This window comes from Neofelis nebulosa, chromosome 4 (genome assembly GCF_028018385.1).
Source record: "Neofelis nebulosa isolate mNeoNeb1 chromosome 4, mNeoNeb1.pri, whole genome shotgun sequence".
Taxonomy (NCBI): Eukaryota; Metazoa; Chordata; class Mammalia; order Carnivora; family Felidae; genus Neofelis; species Neofelis nebulosa.
This window is the reverse complement of record NC_080785.1, coordinates 138,299,811-138,318,462: the sequence shown is the minus strand read 5'-3', so window position 1 is coordinate 138,318,462 and position 18,652 is coordinate 138,299,811. Positions and strand designations below refer to the sequence as shown.

The 18,652-nt window shown below is 45.8% G+C and overlaps 1 protein-coding gene across 3 annotated transcripts in view; it reads right to left on the bottom strand.

Moving 5' to 3' along the window:
• The window catches only part of PRICKLE2 (prickle planar cell polarity protein 2), a 322,338-nt gene that overhangs the window by 149,935 nt on the left and 153,751 nt on the right, over positions 1-18,652 (bottom strand). The window contains exon 1 of one of the 3 annotated variants that reach the window (XM_058726286.1): positions 6,942-7,239. The exons of the other annotated variants lie outside the window; for them this stretch is intronic. The gene's annotated coding sequence lies outside the window, so the exon portion shown is untranslated. Of the gene's footprint in view, positions 1-6,941; positions 7,240-18,652 lie in introns of those variants that run through there. 3 annotated transcript variants of the gene reach the window in all.

The window sequence follows — 18,652 nt, the reverse complement described above, 5'->3', positions numbered from 1 at the left end:
ACACAAATGTTTACTGCCCTCTGAGTTCCAAAGCCATTTTGTGGGAGTTTCAGTAAATCTTAAAAATCTCTGCATCTCAAGTAATGTTCCCAGAGCAGCAGCAGATCTAGTAAGGTTTCCTCAGCAGGAGATCTAGGGTCTTCAAAGAAAACCATTAGCTGTGGGGACAATTTTTAAAAGGTGATAAAACACTAATGCCTCACTCCTACTGAGATAACACCTTCCTCCAAAGAGTTTATAGACCTCTACAAAGGGCAGCTGTCACTGACCTTGTTTTGTAATTAAGCAAAACAAAACAAAGGGTCAGAAACATTAAATACGTGGATTTAGTGGGGTCACAAAGCACATAACTCTTCCCATCCCCAAGAAGGAAAACGGAGACAAGAAAAGAAGAAGAGTAATAAAAACAGAAATTTAAAACTGTTGATTAACAATTTTCTTGCAGTTGGGTCCATCAGACACTGAGTTCGGTGACTGTCATTCAACTTAGTGAGCCCCTACTGTGCATGGAAGATGGGAACTGGATCACAATCCCTGCCCTTCAGATGGGGGAGGCAGACAGCACATTGAAAAACAAATACTTCTATCTTAAGAAGTGCTTGGGACAAAAGTTAATAAGGTTAACATGGCAGAGAAAAATACAGTGTGTGTGTATTGGGGGTGGTGAAGCAAAGCCAGGTAGGGAGCCCTCTGGGTAGAATGACATTTAAGCTAAGAAGGTCCATGATGAGAAGTTGCCAGCCAGGAACAGTTCCAGAACATTCTGAGCAGAACCAATAGCAAGTACAAAGGCCCAGAGGCAGGCAGGGGCTTGGGGTGTTAAAAGGCTAGTATGACTGGAGCACAGATACTAGTGGTCAGGGGAGGGACATGTCTGTACAGAGACAGGTTTGGGCCCGCAAGGCTGGGGTGGGAGCGGGGATCTCATAGCTCATGGTAAATTGCTTAGAGTTTGTCTTTACCGTAATGGGAAGCTGCTAGAAGGTGCTAATAAGGGAGCGAGATATCTGATGTAAGCTTTAGAAACTTTAGGTATTTGGGAAGGTTACTGAGTAATCAAGGGGAGGCATGATAGTGGCAGTCTAAAGTTATGCTTGCAGATGGTGAGCAGTGGTCCCATTTGGGATATTTACCTTTTCTAGCATATTTTTTTAATTGAGGTGTAATTTACATACAGCAAAATGTGTATTTTACATGGAGAGTCTGATTGATTTTGACAACTGCCTATACCCGTGATACCTGCACTCTAATTGAGATAGAGGCATCTTTGGAACCCCGGAAAGTTACCTGAAGCCCTTCTCCAAGCACTTCTCCCTTTTCCCTTCCCCATGTTCCATATGAAATATACTTTTGAGGTACAGTCACAAGGACTTATTCCCACTGGATTGGACAAAGGAGTGTGTGGAAAAGAGAAAGACGAAAGATGGCCAAAGTATGTAGAGCTCAGCAGCTGGGTGGCTGGGGTGTCTATGTGCTGATGTGGTAAAGGCTCGGTCAGGGGGATAAATCTAGGGTTGTGCTTGGACACACGAAGTTTGAGAAGCCTGTTTAACACCTAATAAAGACACTAAGAAGAGAGGTATGTACCTAAGCATGGAGCTCAGGAGAGAGGAACAGGCTGAACATGTCAACTGGGGAGTCATCAGGAAGTGACAACATGCAGCCAAGGACTGATGTCACACAAGAGAGCAAGCAAAAGGAGCGATAAAAGAGCACGAGGAAAGGGGACAAGAGCCGTCCAGCTTTGAAAGAACAAGTGGAGGAGAATAAGCAAAGGAAGATAGGGTGAGTGGGACACACAGAAGCTCAGAGGGGGAGAGAAGAAAACCAGGAGGAGGCAATGATGCTCCCAGAGGTCTCGGAGGAATGTTTCCGACAGGTGGAAGGCAATCTCTTAACTTATTTAACTTGATGTAAAGCTCTGTGGGGTAGGTGCCATCATTATTCCCATTTCAGAGAGAAGGAAACGGAGGTTCAGAGATGTAAGTGACCTGTCTGAAGGCACACTACCAATAAGTAGAGCTAACACTGGGAAACACAACAGTTCCTCCAACTGTATCATGCAGCACAGTAACAGGTGACCCTGCAAAGGGGTTCTGGGGTCACATCAACAGGAAACACGTACAGCGAAATAGGTTTCTCGACTCCAGGGCTCAGAGCCTTGAATATACTCCTATGAATTGTGACTCCTCAAAAAAGGATGTAGGATGTCCCGTTTTGCCCACACACAAGGAACTAATTTTTTGTTTTCTTGTTTGGAAGTGCAAGCTGCCAACAGGTGCTCCCTAGAACACGGACCGGGAACCGCTGCTTGCTGGAAGGCAACATAACAGCATCTTCAGAATGTGTGTGAACAAAGCCCAAAGCGCCTCCTTGGTCGTTACGTCACTTGTACCCAAAGGAGAAAGGGTTGACATGAACATTCCATTTTACAGATAATGGAGGCAAAGCTCATGAGGTTAAGTGGTTTGTCCTATATCACAATCTTGCAGCAATTAAGCAAGATAAATCAGCACTAGTCCATGTGCCCAGAGGCAAGGGAAATCAGGTCAGGCCAAGAGGGAATCAGGCAAGAGGTCTAAATGAGACTCCTCCTCTCTGCCTCTCCTAATCACAATATTTCCTTTGCGTTTGTTTTCTGCAGGAAATCTGCCCAGATTTATACAGAATACGAAGGGAAATGAGGGACCTGAGGCGGGCTGATGCCATGGGCAACAGGAAAAGGCTTCTACCTTCTTGGGCACGTGAACCATGAGGGGTCACGTGGGGGGACCCTGTGGAAGTGGATGGACAGATGACAGGAAGTGGCACAGGCATTGGGAAAGGGCCCAAGGAAGGGAACAGAGCTGCCTTAAAGATTTCAAAAGCTGGGGGACTGAAAAGCACCTCACAAATCAATCAGTCTGATCTTGACTTGTCTTGGTTCAGCAGTTAGAGAACTCAGGGCAAATTAGCTGGACACTCCTCAAGTATTAACATGAATGCCTACACTCCTACTCAGTCTTCCTAAATTCTGCCTCAGCAGACTGTATAAAAGGGGTCCCTGTCGACTAGTGTCTTCTAAATGCCAGCATCTTAGAAAAGGGGCCTTCAGCAGAGAGAGATGGGGGGAGGGTCACTCAGCCCAACTTGTAAGAGAAGACCTCCCAACCACCACGAGCATAAGCTTGAGCACATGGACGATGGAATTGGACAGTTACTGGTTCAGGTCCCTCGCGTGGCCACTTAGTAGCTGTGTGACCCCAGGGAGTCACCGAACCTCTCTGAGCCTACCCTTCCTTAACTGTGAAATGGGCATGATAACAGCACCTATTTGGGTTACTGGGAGGATTGTAAATGATAATGAACAAAAAAGCAAAAGCGGTTTCAAGACAGAGCCCAAGGTCCGGCCTGGGATGCTTCTTAAAATGCAAATTCCCAGGTCACACCACAGATCTACTGAAACAGACTCTCTGAAGGATATTCTTATGTGCGGTGCAGTCTAAGAAAGGCTGGTGAGACATTTAGTCCGTGCTTGGCAAAACGTCAGTAAATGAACAGCTACCATTCTGTTTATTATCATTTGCAACGCGCAAATAGGAGACCTTTACTCCAGCCTTAACAGCAAAGTGCTCAAAAATGGAACTGTCTGGAACCCAACTCAACAGATAACTTGCTCATCCTGAGAAGCCTGAAGAGAACCTTGATCAGTGAAAACACTAAAATGAGTAATTACAGCAGCCCAGGTGAAAGCCAAGTAAGCTAGTAAGCTTTTGCAAATGTTTCCAACCAATCAAGTCTTCATAATTGTACGGTTTTTGAAGAAAACGTGGCATGAAGGAAAATTTTCAAAGACGTGATAAGCAATGTCACGTGCATACATGGATTAGCATCTTCTTGGAAGGTGCTTTGTGAGGAGAGAGACCCCCGTGATGGGAACCATGATTTCTACACAGAGGACGACTGGTAAAAGTCAAACGTGAAGCAATTCTCAAAGGCCCATGGGCTAAATTTGCAGGGAAATCATTCATGAGTCTTCCCAGACACTGAGTCCCACAGTACTTGCATCTGTCTGTCCCCTCCGCCACCCCGACACCTTCCATTGTTCTGGAAAATGTCCAGATACAATCTCTGCAAAAAACAAGTCTTCCCCTGCTTGTCACGCAGAGCAGCAGGATATGAAAAAAAGAACGTCACCAAAACAACCGCATGGTAATCAAACGCTCAGTGTCCTGAAAAAGAATCCCTTGCCATTTAGATTTTGAGAAAATAAAAAATAGCAGAGAAATGTTTTTTGAACGTTGCATTTAAACTCGCACTACCATTTTCATAAAGTTTCATTTTATTCAACAAGGGTTACCATTCTGTGCTCTGGCAGCTAAAACCATGACTCCCTCTGCTTCCTCTCATTGACATTGGAAGAGTGCATGGAGTTTATTTTCACCCAGAGCTCTCCTATTTGATGATGTGGCCAGGAAGTGCTTAATGGGAGGGGGTCAGGGAAGATTAAGAAAAATAGCCTGGGGAGCACAGCATCTCTAAGCTTGGTTTTCCCAATTACTAAAAACCATAGATCTCTAAGCACAACTTGACAAAATGGTGCGTTGTGTCCCCTAGTTGTCCCTTCCAGGCTTTTAATTGCCCACCCTCCACACCGTTGATGCATGATGCACATTGTGGTAAACTCAACACAGAACCCCTCTGTCTTCTCTGCACACAGCTCTATACAGACCATAAATGTCACCACCAAATTGGTGAGCACTGGATCCAACCCTGGCGCATCTCCTTCCTCGAGACATCTGTGTCCCTAAGGATAACAATCCCGGCTTAAAGGAAATCTTGGGAAAAGCAGCCAAGAGCTTTTCCTGCTGAGGCTGGTGGGAGGAGGCCAATGGGGAAGTGCGCTCGATAAAACTGTCTCAAAAATAAGTTCCATCTTAAAAAGCTCATGAAGGGAATGAGAGAGTTATTTCAGTCTTAAATGAAAGCACAGCCCCCAAAATAAAAAATAAAAGGCTTGTTGATGGAGAAGCTGGAAAGACTGGGAGTTGAGGTTATCAATGCAGAAAGACTGCCTGGTAACACAGCTTTCTTGTATTACACCCAAAGCTGTGTACCATCTGAGGCTGATTCAGGAAAATACTCAAATCTCCTGGTAATTTCCTGCAGACAGGACGTTTAATCATCTCCAAGCCTCCACCGCAAAAGGGGTAAGAAAAAAAACAACAAACCCTAAACCAAATGATTCACACTCTTAAAACGAATCTGCCTTCAGAACAAGAACCATTTTCTGCTCTTGAAAAGCAGCCACGATTTGTTATTCTAACAAAGTGTTCCTTTCCTCCAAACAGAAATAAAAGTCACTCGAGGAGGGCTTGTACTGATTTCTGTTCTGCATTTCTTGAAACTTCCATTCAGTCAACAGTTTCTCCTGGCAGGTTCTCAGAAATCTAGGGGGAGCTGGGTAGTCAGTGACTAAGAACATAGGATCATTTTTATAAGCCTCCCTTCCCCCGACTTTTTGGCCCCATGGGAAGATGTTTTATTGTAGGACGAGCAGAATTAGCTGCACATATAAATTCTTCATTGCTCAGCTCACTTGACACCTTTATCTGAATTGCCCAATGGCTGGGAAGATTTGGCAACTGACAATTTGAAAAGGAAATGCCCCCGTCCTCCCCAAGCGCTATTTGTTCGCTCTGTACATACACGGGGCCATAGCCATCTTTCTCAATATTCAACCAGATGCACAGATAAAAACATCTGTTTGCAGAAAGCAGGGAACCCAAAGCATACAAATGATACACACCACCTAAACAACTGGAAAGAAAGGCCAGTCCAGCAAAATGAGGTCTGCTAAAAGTCAAAATATTTTCATATGGGCAGAAATGGAGTTTGGCAATCCAAGCATCAGACTTTGCTCCAATTTTGGAAGGCATTTCTTCCAGCTGCTTCAATTTAAAAAAAAAAAAATCTCTGACCCTTTGCATTAGGCTTCCAGCTTCTTGCTTCAGTTATACACAAGTGAACAGACTGGGGAGGGACAGGAGGGAAGCTAAAACTGTGTCTTTTCAATAAACCTTCCCTCCTCCCCTCCTCCCCCCAACCCCATGGATTATTTTGGTTTTAAAATGTCCTAGGATAACAGCTACCCAGGCATTCTAGATTTGCATGCTTCCTGTCCGCATCAAGTCCTGACTCCCAGAAGTGGAGGGTGCCTTTGGAAACTTGCAACAGTAGGATTCCAATAACTATCCCCCAATCCCCACATACAGACAAAAGCTTTCTCCATCCTATAGGCTCCCCTAACTGAACTTAAAGGCCAGGAGACGGGAGTCTCTTCCCCACTTCCAGGCGCCCCCCCACCCTAATTCATAGAGAATACATGAACGTTTCCAGACCCGCTTAATTATGCACATCTACCAAGGAGAAAAGAAATGAGTATTAAAAGTTCTAGGAAGACAAGCAACGAGGAGCATGGGGAGAAGGACTTCATTTTTGGATGACCTTCGGGAAGACACTGAAAATATTTTTTGATAGCGTAAGGGAAAGAAAGAAGTAGGTCACTAGCAATAAATACGTTTTACATATTTGAGGAAAGTGAATTCTAAGATCATGATGAGTGTTTCAAAGGCAAGTTCAGAGAAGTTGAAATGTTTCCCCCAAAGTCGTCCTAACACAGGCACAGCCATCCCCCCCCCCCCCACGCCAAGGTATCATTGTCACTATTACCGGTTCATGATGGAGCTGCGCAATAGCCGGTAGACAGATCAAAACGATCTCTAGGTCCCCTCCCCAGAGCTCATGACCTCCTCAGTGTCTCTGTGTTGCAAGGCGCATCACTACCAGGGGTTAGCGTCCCAGCAGCTCAAGACCCCCATGCCTGGGAGGGTCGTGAAAACCAGAAGCCACGGCGCCCCAGCGCCCCCTCGGTACTCCCGGGCCATAGGGGGGCCACTTACCAGGCTCAGCCTCGCATTGCTCGCCGCTGCGGCGCCTCTGCTGGCGGGGATGTGGGGGGAAGGGGGAGGGGGCCGCAGACCTGGGGACAGGGGGTGCGGCCGCGGCTAAGAAGCCCAGCGGGGCTTCGGCCGCCAACTGCCCGGAGCCAGAGGGGGCCCTGCGGGGGCTCCGCGCAAGGGGGGTGACATTCCCCGGGCTGTGGCAGCTGCTCCGTGCGCAGCTCCGGGTCCAGGATAATCACTCAGGTCCTGGGGAGAGAAGCTTCAAGCTCTCCAGACTGCCTCCCTGTTGCTTAAAGGGACGCCTCTCCACCTCCCACTCTGCTTATTGGTGAAAATTCCAAGCCACAGGCCAATCCTAGGCCTGTTCCCAAATTGAGATTTCAATCAAGGGAGCTACTGCTTTAAAATTAGAAAGGGCTGATGGCTGGTGGGGGAAGGGGGGTGGGGTTCAGCCACCTTTCAGAAGCAGAAGGACCCAGGCTCTCTGGCTATTGCATGCAGAGGTCCTGGGAACTGGCAGTGGATGTAAGAGCAAGATGATACTGGAAAGAGAACTGCAGGAAGACAGGGGACATGCTGGACCCTCATCCTTCACCCCTCTGCTCCATCCCCCTCCCCCCCAGTTCACTCATCATTCAAGGGTCATCCAATTTATCACAGATGCTGGACACCCTCTATTCCTCGGAAAAGCCTCCAAGCCATGTGCTCCTAAAGCCTCCGCATTATCTCCCCTTCCAGACACTCATCACATTTTTTTTTTTTCTGAATCTGTCTGTGCCTTTACAAGGCATGTTCCACCAAAGCAGGAATGTTTTCACCAATAATCACACTGTATCACCCCCTGCCTGGAACACTGTGAGCTCTCAGTAAATATCTGAGGGAGGGAGGGAGGGAGGGAGGGAGGGAAGGAGGAAGGAAGGAAGGAAGGAAGGAAGGGGGGGAGGGAGGGAGGGAGGAAGGAAGAAAGGAAGGAAGGAAGGAAGGAAGGAAGGAAGGAAGGAAGGAAGGAAGGAAGGAAGGGGGGACGGAGGGAGAGAGGAAGGAAGGAAGGAAGGAAGGAAGGAAGGAAGGAAGGAAGGAAGGAAGGGGGGACGGAGGGAGGGAGGGAGGAAGGAAGAAAGGAAGGAAGGAAGGAAGGAAGGAAGGAAGGAAGGAAGGAAGGAAGGGGGGACGGAGGGAGAGAGGAAGGAAGGAAGGAAGGAAGGGGGGACGGAGGGAGGGAGGAAGGAAGGAAGGAAGGAAGGAAGGGGGGAGGGAGGGAGGGAGGGAGGAAGGAGGGGGGGAGGGAGGAAGGAAGGAAGGAAGGAAGGGGGGACGGAGGGAGGGAGGGAGGGAGGGAGGAAAAGAAGGGAGGAAGGGAGATGTTCCGCATTATTTGTGACAATACAAATGTAAATTAAGAGGTAGTATTCAAGAGGCCAGGCACTGATTTCAGACACAACTGTATTCAAATGTGGCCTCTGCTTCTGACTAGTTATGTAAACAACCTGTACCTCAGTGTCCTGGTCTGCAAAGCAGGATGACCCTCTCCCATCTCACAGAGTTGTTGTAAAGATGGCATTACCTCATGTCTGGAGTAGAGGAGGTGCTCAGTCAAGAGCTTCAGATGACTGAATAGTCAATGGCTGTTGTTATTACTAAAATCAAAATAAAAGTGTTTGAGGTTGAGCCTGGTCTGACTGCTGGTTCAGCACCAGGCCCCGTGCAGGCTGCCACAGTCACCAACGAATGATCATGGTCTTGCCCACAAGGAACTTATAGTGGGGCTGGGGGTGTGTATTCGCCAGGGATTTGCAGAGAAACAGAACCAGTAGGATATACATAAATTGGAGATTTATTAAAAGAATTGGCTGAGAAATCCCACAATACACAGTCGGCAACCTGGAGAACTGATGATGTAATTCAGTCCATGAATGAAGGTGTGAGAATCCAGTGTGAAAGCCTGAGAACCAGGAACAATGATGTCCAAGGGCAAGAGAATAGGGATGTCTCAACTCAAGTAGAGCAAGAGAACAGTAACCCCTCCTTCACGTTTCTGTTCCAGTCTTTGCAAAGTCTACTGATTCAAATGTTAATCTCTTCTGGAAACACACGGACACATGCCAAAATAATGTTTTACCAGTCATCTGGGCAAACCTTAGCCCACTCAAGCTGACACATAAAATTAACCATCAAAGGGTGGGGGAGAAGAGAGAAAAAGAGAGAAACAGGTCAAGAAAGAAAACTATATTAGATGATATGCAAGCAAAGACATGTGTACAGGAAAATGTTTATTGTAGGCTAGTTTATAATACCAAAATGACTGAAAAAATTATCCAAGAGGGGACATTGCTAAATAAGTTATAGTACATCCATTTAATGGAATACCATGCAGTGATGACAAGAAAAGAGGCAGAGCTGAGTACAATAATATGTGATAAACTCTAAGGGGCGCCTGGGTGGCTCTGTCGGTTGAGGGTTGGAATTCAGCTCAGGTCATGAACTTGTGGTTTGTGAGTTCGAGCCCCGTGTCAGGCTCTGTGCTAACAGCTCGGAGCCTGAAGCCTGCTGCCTGATTCAGATCAGTGTCTCCCTCTCTCTCTCTGCCCCTCCCTGTGCTGTCTCTCTCTCTCAAAAATAAACACATATTAAATTTTTTTTAAATACTATAAAATATACTAAGTGCAGTGTAGATGATAAAATATATTCTCACCAGCATAAATAAATCTTCATGTACTATATAGACATATGTACCCTGTATACACATAAAATGCTTCTAGAATGATACCTCGGGGAATGATAAAGGTTATCATATCTAGCAAGGTGATTTGAGCAGGTCGGAGATGTGAAGCACAGGAGTATTTATACGTCCTTGTGTACTATCTGATTTTTTTTTACCATGAACTTGTAGCAAGTCCCTAGTTCAGGGAAAGATGGCAAATGATGCCAGCATGAAAATTCCAACCCTTCAAACACCTAGATATACTAGACAAAATGTTTAACAAATACTTTAAGTGCTTCACTGACCCACAATATAGAAAGGAAAACACCCAGGTGGTAGAAATAAAGAGGTATCAGAAGAAAAGAATCCTAAGTATGCAAACCCATGCTGTGACTATGGGATAGAGGGCACTGTGGTTGCAGCAGGGGAAAAGTTTGTCTTGATTCCCGAGGGGTTAGGGTTGCAATGCCCATGCAGGACAGAAGACAAGGCCTTGGGATAAGGAGAAGCAGCAAGTTGTGATGTGACCCCTGCAGAAAACCAGCAACATTTAGTGAGGGTTGCACCCTCAAAGAACAGATTAGAAAAACTGTCAACCAGCCCAGTGAAACAGGTCTGTGTTTACCTGTGTTCTCAGCAGGAGGGAAGAGTTTAAGCTAAGAATTAGAAACCCTAAGCCTGTGTCTTCTGGAGAACAGAGAACAAATAACGAAGGTCAGAATCAGGAACCCCTAACTGAAAAATTAATATAAAAATTGTTCCTGTTCAGGATAGGCCTGGAATACATCACAGAAGCCGATGAAAAGTTGCCCTGGAAAGCCAGTTCCACAACCCAGGCTACAACCAGCCCTGCAACACGTGAGCTCCCAATAGTAAGTTACAGGACACCCAGGAAACTGGTAAGCCTCGTGTCAGCAAATATGAGGCTGAGCGGTTCAAGAGTTCAGGGTCATGAAATAACTTTCTGAGAAACAACATGCAATAAAGTCTACAATGATTAAAAACATGACAGCTAGAACTGAAAGCCTAAAAGAGAACAAGAAGTGATTTCTCTCTCCCCACTGAGTCATTAAAATTAAAAACCTGATGGACTGGTTAAGTAGGAGGTCAGACACTACTGAAGAGAGAAATAAAGATCTTAGGACGTACTACAGAATGAAGCACAAAGGGATAGAGTTGAAAAAGATTAAAAAAAAAAAGACATTAAGAGATATGGAGAAGAAAATGAGAAGGCCCAACATATGTCAAATAGGAGCCCCAAAGGGACAGAATAGAGAATTTGAGGAGAGGCAATATAGCTGAGAAATTTCTAGAAATTTATAAAACTCATGAGTCCTCAGATTCAAGAAACACAAGGTATCTGAAGCAGGATAAATAAACATCAGAACATCTGCCTGTATTAATTATTCATAAATGTACAGTCAACACAACAGTGAAGTGTTAAAATATGGAACAGTTTACTGCGGTGACAGAGGGAAGCAGAAGGTACTTGGTACACAAGACAGGCAGCGCTGCCTTCCGCCTTTAGAGCTGGATTACATTTCCCTAAATCCGTCCTTACCAAGCATAATGAATTCTGAACTCCAATAGATTGCTCTTTTTTTTAATGTTTATTTATTTTTGAAAGTGAGTGGGAAAGGGGTAGAGAGAGAAGGAGACACAGAATCCAAAGCAGTCTCCAGGCTCGGAGCTGTCAGCACAGAGCCCGATGAGGGGCTTGAACTCACAAACCGCAAGATCGTGACCTGAGCTGAAGTCGGACGTTCAACCGGCTGAGCCACCCAGGCGCCCCCAAACTACAAAACAGATTCTTGAAGGCACAGCCGTACATTCTACATGGTGCCCAGGTAGGAAGGCAAAGTAGCCGAGGTCTCCTGGCAAAAGGTACTCATTCAGCCAGCAGACAGAAGTGGGGGGTGGGATGGCAGCAGACGAACAGCCTATGTGAGGATGGAGAGTATCATTACAAGGGAGGATAAACTGCCATGGAAACGCAGAGGAAGAACATCTCAACCAGCCTTGCAGGGATAGCGATTACCTCAGGGAAAGCTTCCCGGAGTAAGGAACATCTGCATTGAGAGAGTGGTTATGTTCAGGGGAAAAGATGTTACAGTTAGGTCTGGCTTTAAATCCCAGAGCTGCCACTTGTTATCTTGTGACTTTGACGAAGGTACGTGACTTTCCCAATCCTCAGTTATCTCGTATATGAAATGGAATTCGTAGCACTGGTCTTGGGGTTGTTTTGAGGTTTAGGGATAATGTCTATAAAGCATTTAGCAGAATGCCCTGCCTGTAAGTGATTTCTCATTAAAGGGGCAGCCAGTATTCCTGTTAGATGAAATCTAGTGCCTGGCTGGGGAAAAAAATGCCTTCTGTTTTTAAAAGAGGACTTTCTTCTAGAAGTTAAAGAAGACCGAGGTTCACAGAGGTTTTATCAAACTACCTTGAAGAATATTAAATATTCACTGAGTATCTACCCTGCAAAAGGCATATTACCATGCTATCAAAAAAAAACAAACTTATCAGATCTTGTCCTTTCCATAAGAAACCTAAAATCTACTTCTCCAAAAATAACTACAGGCTGCATTTGTTGTGTCAAATACATGATCCCCTGCAGTGTTAAAACCTGAAACTGACAGGATTCCTATCTAAATCATTACAACTTCAGATTCCCAGCCCCAAGTTGTAAGAATTCAGAGTCCAGCAGGGGAAGGATTAAGTGGACTCCCCTCTGTATTACTCAATAGGTTTATGAATGACTGGGGACAATGGATGCAGGAGAAACTCATCAAGTGCAGCTAATGATGCCAAGATGCTGGGCTCTGCCAGTGCGTGGTGGATAAAAGCACACATCGATCTAGCCAGTCTACAGGAATGGCCAGAATGAAAGCAGATGAAATTCAGTCACGGTAACGGTTGTGCCTGCCCTTCGGAAGAAGCACTGAAGCGTGCAGTCCTAGGGAGGCAAGAACTGGCCAAGGACATGCTTTCCATTCATTCCTTCATGCGTTACTTGACAAACATTTGTGTAATGTCTACTGTGAGAAAGGGTTTGGCTTATAGGCTAGATAAACATGGAAAAAGAGGAATAAAACACAATGCCTGCCTTCAAGGAGCATAAACCAGAGTGATGTGAAACCCTCTTCATTTGAAACTACCCATGACCACCAGCATTCTTCCTTCAACCATGAAATGGTGACCTAACCTCCACAGATTAAACATCATCACGTTTCAGAATGGCAAACAGATTTCATGTCCTGGGCTAACATTGATTGATTAGCCGTGGCTTCCTGGAGTGCTGACTTGACAAGAAGTCTGAGACTACATTTGGCAGGGAAGCATGCTGTGATTGATTAGTGATGTCTGTCATGTGGATGGAAAAGGAGTGACAGCACTGATGCTGTAAATGTGACCTCTCCCATCCAGTTCAATCCTCTCGTTCCACAGATGAGAAAACAGAACAGATCTTTCTTTCTTCCTCTGGCATTATAAATTCAGCAACTCTAGCAGGGGCAACCAAGGAGAACCTCCGAATCAGAAATGCTGCTGAGAGAGGGGGAAAAAAAAAAAACAAAAAAAACATCTACGGCTTGGAATATTTCTGATGAGCTTTTAAGATAAGCACTGGAATCCTTTAGCAGCCTTTGTGTTCTGCAGCCAACGGACTAAATGGAGAACGCTACCAACTTTGATCTGGTTAGCTACAAAGTGCGTTCCCCCACCCCTAGACACACACAAGATGAAATTAAATATATATCATTTGAATATGCTTGAGGATTTAAAATGCACTGGGGTATGGAGAGGTCTATAAAGTAAGTATATTTCAGAAACACAAAATGAATAAATACCTAGAACAGCAATTAACACGTTATTTAAGAAAGGATGAAGATTTTTATCATTTTATTCTATTAAATGGTATTGATACCATCAGCCAAAGAGAGGAAAAGAAAAGCCCTTATTTATTTTCATACAGACACCTTATATCCTGGGGACTCTGTAACACTAACTAAAGAGATAGGGTCTGTCCTTGTTAAGCATTTCCACACCCAATCTATCAACACTCACAGCCATCACCAGGCCCAATCACAAAGAATCCAGGCCCATTTGCTGCAAAGGACAAAATGGTATAAACAGACAACAGATAAGCAGGAAGCCCAATCCCAGCCTGATTCAGATACAAAGAACGAATTGTAGCATTTGATTAATATACCGGCTCTTCTGTCATGCCAACTGCAAAGTGAATTTTACGGAAAACCAACTCTTTGAGGAATAGGTCTAATTGATTCAGTTACATAAACTCCAGTGAAATATTAGGGGGAGAGCATGAGGGGAGAAAGAGAAAGAGAATATGAGGAGGAGGACGACGACGACGACGATGACGACGATGACAAGGAGGGTAAGGAAGGAGGCAAGGAGGGAGGGGATGAGTGAGTAAAAGAATATGAACAGGATGCTCTGAAGACCACTAGGTTTACCTTAAGGCCTTGGAAAGTATTTTCTTACTCAAGAAGACTGGAAAACTAATTATATTTCAGTCAAACATATTATGTTTTAATTTATTTTTGAGAGAGAGAGACAGAGTGTGAGCGGGGGAGGGGCAGAGAGAGAGAGGGAGACAGAATCCGAAGCAGGCTCCAGGCTCCAAGCTGTCAGCCCAGAGCCTCACATGGGGCCTGAACTCATGGACTGTGAGATCATGACCCGAGCCGAAGTCGGACGCCCAACCGACTGAGCCACCCAGGCGCCCTGGTCTAACATGTTGTTGAAGGTTTGGATAAGAAATGAAAAGAATGCCCACCACCACCAACTCCTTAGTGCATAAATTATACTGGTTCCTCCCTCCCCTGTAAGACTCACTCCACTGGCATACCAGCTATAGGATTTCTGCCAAGTCTGCTTTCACTAAGTACCAGTTCATGATTTGTTATATTGAATATGAATTCTGTTATTATTTAGAATGAATATATTGTGGTATATCCATATAATGGAATACTACTCAGCGATTAAAAGCACTGCGTATGTGCAGCAAGATGGATGCATCTCAAAATGCATCGTGCTATGAAAAAGCCAGACTGAGAAGGCCACACCCCAGAGGATTCCATCACCAGACATCCCAGAAAAGGCAAAACTAGAGGAACACCGAGTACATCCCTAGTTGTCAAAAGTTGGAGGGGCACCTGGGTGGCTCAGTTGGTTGAGCGGCCCGACTTCGGCTCAGGTCACGATCTTGCGGTCCGTGAGTTCGAGCCCCACATCGGGCTCTGTGCTGACAGCCTGGAGCCTGTTTCGGATTCTGTGTCTCCCTCTCTCTGACCCTCCCCCATTCATGCTCTGTCTCTCTCTGTCTCAAAAATAAATAAACGTTAAAAAAAAAAAAAAAGTTGGAGATGGCAGGTAGGACGGAGGGGCCGGGGTGAACCTTGGAAGGTGAATAGAACTGCTCTGTATCCTGGCTGGGGGCGTGCTTACATGACCACGCATTCGCAAAAATTCATGAAACCGTGAACCCAAGAGCGCATTTTACCGCGTGCAAAGGTAAAATGTGGGAAAGACAAAAAAACAAAAAACGAAAGATGGGCAAAAGACTGAAAGTCAAAAAAATCATCCCTAGGACCACTTTGGTTTTAATTGCTCCTGTGTTAAATGTTTTTCTGTTGTCTTGTTTGTGTAAAGGTGTTTAACAAAATGCTCAAAAAAAAAGAATTGCTTAGGAACTATGGCTGTCCGAGGCTGTGACCCTCATGTTGTTCTTTCTTTGCCAAAAAGGAAGATGATCAAGTTTTAGAGAAGTGGCAACACTACCCTCCCAATGACATCTCCTTCTTGGTGTACCTGCAAGGTTTTGAATATTGAAAAGAGAATTTTTAATTAGGTGGGACTCAGTGTTGGCTCATGAACTAACGGACTCTGTGCCACCCAAAACCACCTCACGTTTCGGGAAATGCTGGTGTAGACTGGAAACCCCAAGGATTGTGTCCGTGTTGTTTTTCCATAGTATCCTCAGGGCTAATATAGCAATTGCTCAATCCATATTTGTAAAATAAAGGAAATGAATCTTTTTAATGTGGCCCCCGCTCCAGCCCTCCAGGAAGGAAAGCTTCTGAGACAGCTCAGTTCATCTCTGGACAGCTGGCTCCTGGGGTAAGTTCTTCCTTCCAGTAAACTTGCAGCCAACACTCTACCAATATGGATCACACAGAGCCAGTCCAGCCGACTCTCCCACTCAACATCCTTCAAAAACCCAAACCTTGTCTTCCGCCAACTTACTTCTATCAACTGTGTCTCATGAGGCATGGTTTCGAACTCGCTGACACCCCAGCCACACAAAATAGAATGACTGTGGGGGAAAATTTGCCCCTGTCTTTTCCGGAATATTCTTTTAGAGGTCTATGCCACTTTCAGCCATGCTGACCTGCCTCCAGATTTTTTGTTTTGGTTGGGGGGGTGGGGGGGGGGGAAGCCCATTACTCTGGCATTTGGGAAACAAGGAAGCGTTACGCAAATGGCCACCCCTCCCTACTTCCTCAGACCCTGCCCTTAGATGAAATGAGCTTGCTCTTTAAATCCTTACAACAGCCCTTTGAAGCAGGGATTATGACGACCCCCATTTTTCAGAGGAGGAAACTGAGGCACAGAAAAGTTTAGTAAAGTGCCTCCAGTAACACAGCTTGTAAGTGGCATGGATGGGATGGAAACCCAGGCGGTTCTGCTTCCAGATCCCCGAGATGCACCTCCAAGCAGGTACTGATCACCGGGGCCAATTAGTCATCAGGGATGTTCAGAAGAGGGGCAGAGAGGAAACTGAGAACCGTAGTTTATTTCTTTGAACTTTTCGTGCACTCCTACACTTACACACGCACCTGTCCACCTTTCACTTACTCAGTATCAACTATATACAGGCATTGCAGTAATAAGCTCTGGGGACAAAGATACAAAAAAGACACTGCTTGCCCTCAAAAGAGCTTACAGTCTTCTGAGGGAGAGGCAGATCTGTTACATATGCATATATCGAACAAAGTCCTGAGTAACGGAGAAGCATAGGTATGAAGACACGCTACAGAACGTAACTCAGAGAAGGCGCCTGGGTGGCTCAGTCGGTTGGGCGTCCGGCTTTGGCTCGGGTCATGATGTCACGGTCTGTGGGTTTGAGCCCCGAGTCGGGCTCTGTGCTGACAGCTGGGAGCTCGGAGCCTGGAGCCTGCTTCGGATTCTGTGTCTCCCTCTTTCTCTCTCCCCCTCCCCCACTCATGCTCTGTCTGTCTCTGCCTCAAAAATTAAAATAAACATTAAAAAAAATTAAAAAAAAAAAAAAAAAAAAAGAACGTAACTCCGAGCAACCAGCACAAGGAGGGGGCGGTTAGCAGCAAATCTTGAAGAACGAGTAGGAATCCTTGAGGTGGAAAAGGCGAGAAGTATAGCCAGGCAGACACAACAGTATGATCAAAATTAAGGAGGCTAGTGAGAAACGCTGGAGGGGCAGGTAAGAGAACATTCCATAGAGCAAATCAACCTTGGCACTGGGGGCCGGATAATTCTTTGTTGTGGGGCTGTTCTGGGCATGCAGGATGGTTAGCAGCATCCCTGGCCTCCACCCACCACAGGCCAGTAGCATCCTCTCTAGGTGTGTTGATCCAAATCATCTCCAGACATTGCCGAGTGTTTCTGAGCAGCCCATCCCACTGAGAACATGGACAAATGGGAAAGCTTGGATGCCACATGACAGAAGAGAGAGAAGCTAGAGCTTACTACTAGACTAAAAGAACACGGCAAGGTAGTTCGGTCCTAGATGGTGAAATAAGATAGGCCCCTCAAATTCTAAGTCCCCATCTGGCCACTCTGAAGCTCTTCTCCTCGAAATGGGCCTCTTCCCGATTCCAGACTGTGCATGGGATCCTCATTTGGAGCTATTATTTTGATAATCTGGTTACCAGCTTGGACATTTTGTGTCTTCTACCTAATCACGTGGCAGGCAGAATTCTGAGATGGGGCCCCAAAGGTCCTGGCCGGGGGTACACACACGTTCGTCTGGTTTCCCAATCAAACACAAACATAGGAGCTGCCGAGAAGGGACTTTACAGCTGTAATTGAGGTCCCAAACCAGTTGACCTGAAGATAAGATTATCCTCAGTGAGCCTGATCTAAGCTTACGAGCCCTTAAAAAAGACTAGGATCTTTCTGGAGACACAGATTCAAAAAGTCGGGGACACCAGATGGGAGGGAGGTTGTCAGTCACCGGCTCTGGCAGATGGAGGGCCACGTGGCAGGTACCAACACTTCCTGTTAAGAGCAGAGAGTGGCCCCTTGGTGACAACTAGCAGGGAAACAGGGACCTCGGCCCTTTAACCAGCGTAAGGAACCGAATTCTGCCAATGACGCGAACGAGCTCAGAAGAGGAGCAGAGGAGGACACAGATGTCAACACCTTGATTTTAGCTTTTTGAGAATGTGAGCAGAGAAGCCAGGCATACTGTGCCTGAACTTCTAACCCATGCAACCGTGAGACAAGAAATAGACGTCGTTTGAAGCTGCTAAGTTAGTGCTAACTTTTTATGCAGCAACAGAAAACAAATACAACTCAGATCCCCCCAATCCTGCGAGGTCCACCTAAAATCCTTCCTCCTCCGTGAAGCCTCTCCCCACCATGCAGAGGGCAGGCGGGGCCATTTCGAGCTTTCCCGAATTGCCACACACCCTCTCATGCTGATCCTGCTGCCCCTAAATACTTTCTGGGGCATCTCGTGTTGATAATCTACCACCCTATCTACCAAGGAATAGGTCTTGAACGGCTTCTTGCTTTTCCAGTTGTTTGCTCTTCTCCTCTACTCCCCTCTGCAAAAGTCAGCATTTGGAAGACACTGGCCACTTCTTCAAGGTCCTCTTGAATTTCTCCATAAGGCTTGTAACAGAGGTAAGCCCACTGTAGACACTTAGTAAATCATTTCTGACTGACGGCCAGGGGTTCCTCCCCCCCTCCACCCCCATATGAGGGGAGAAGAGGTATTGTACAG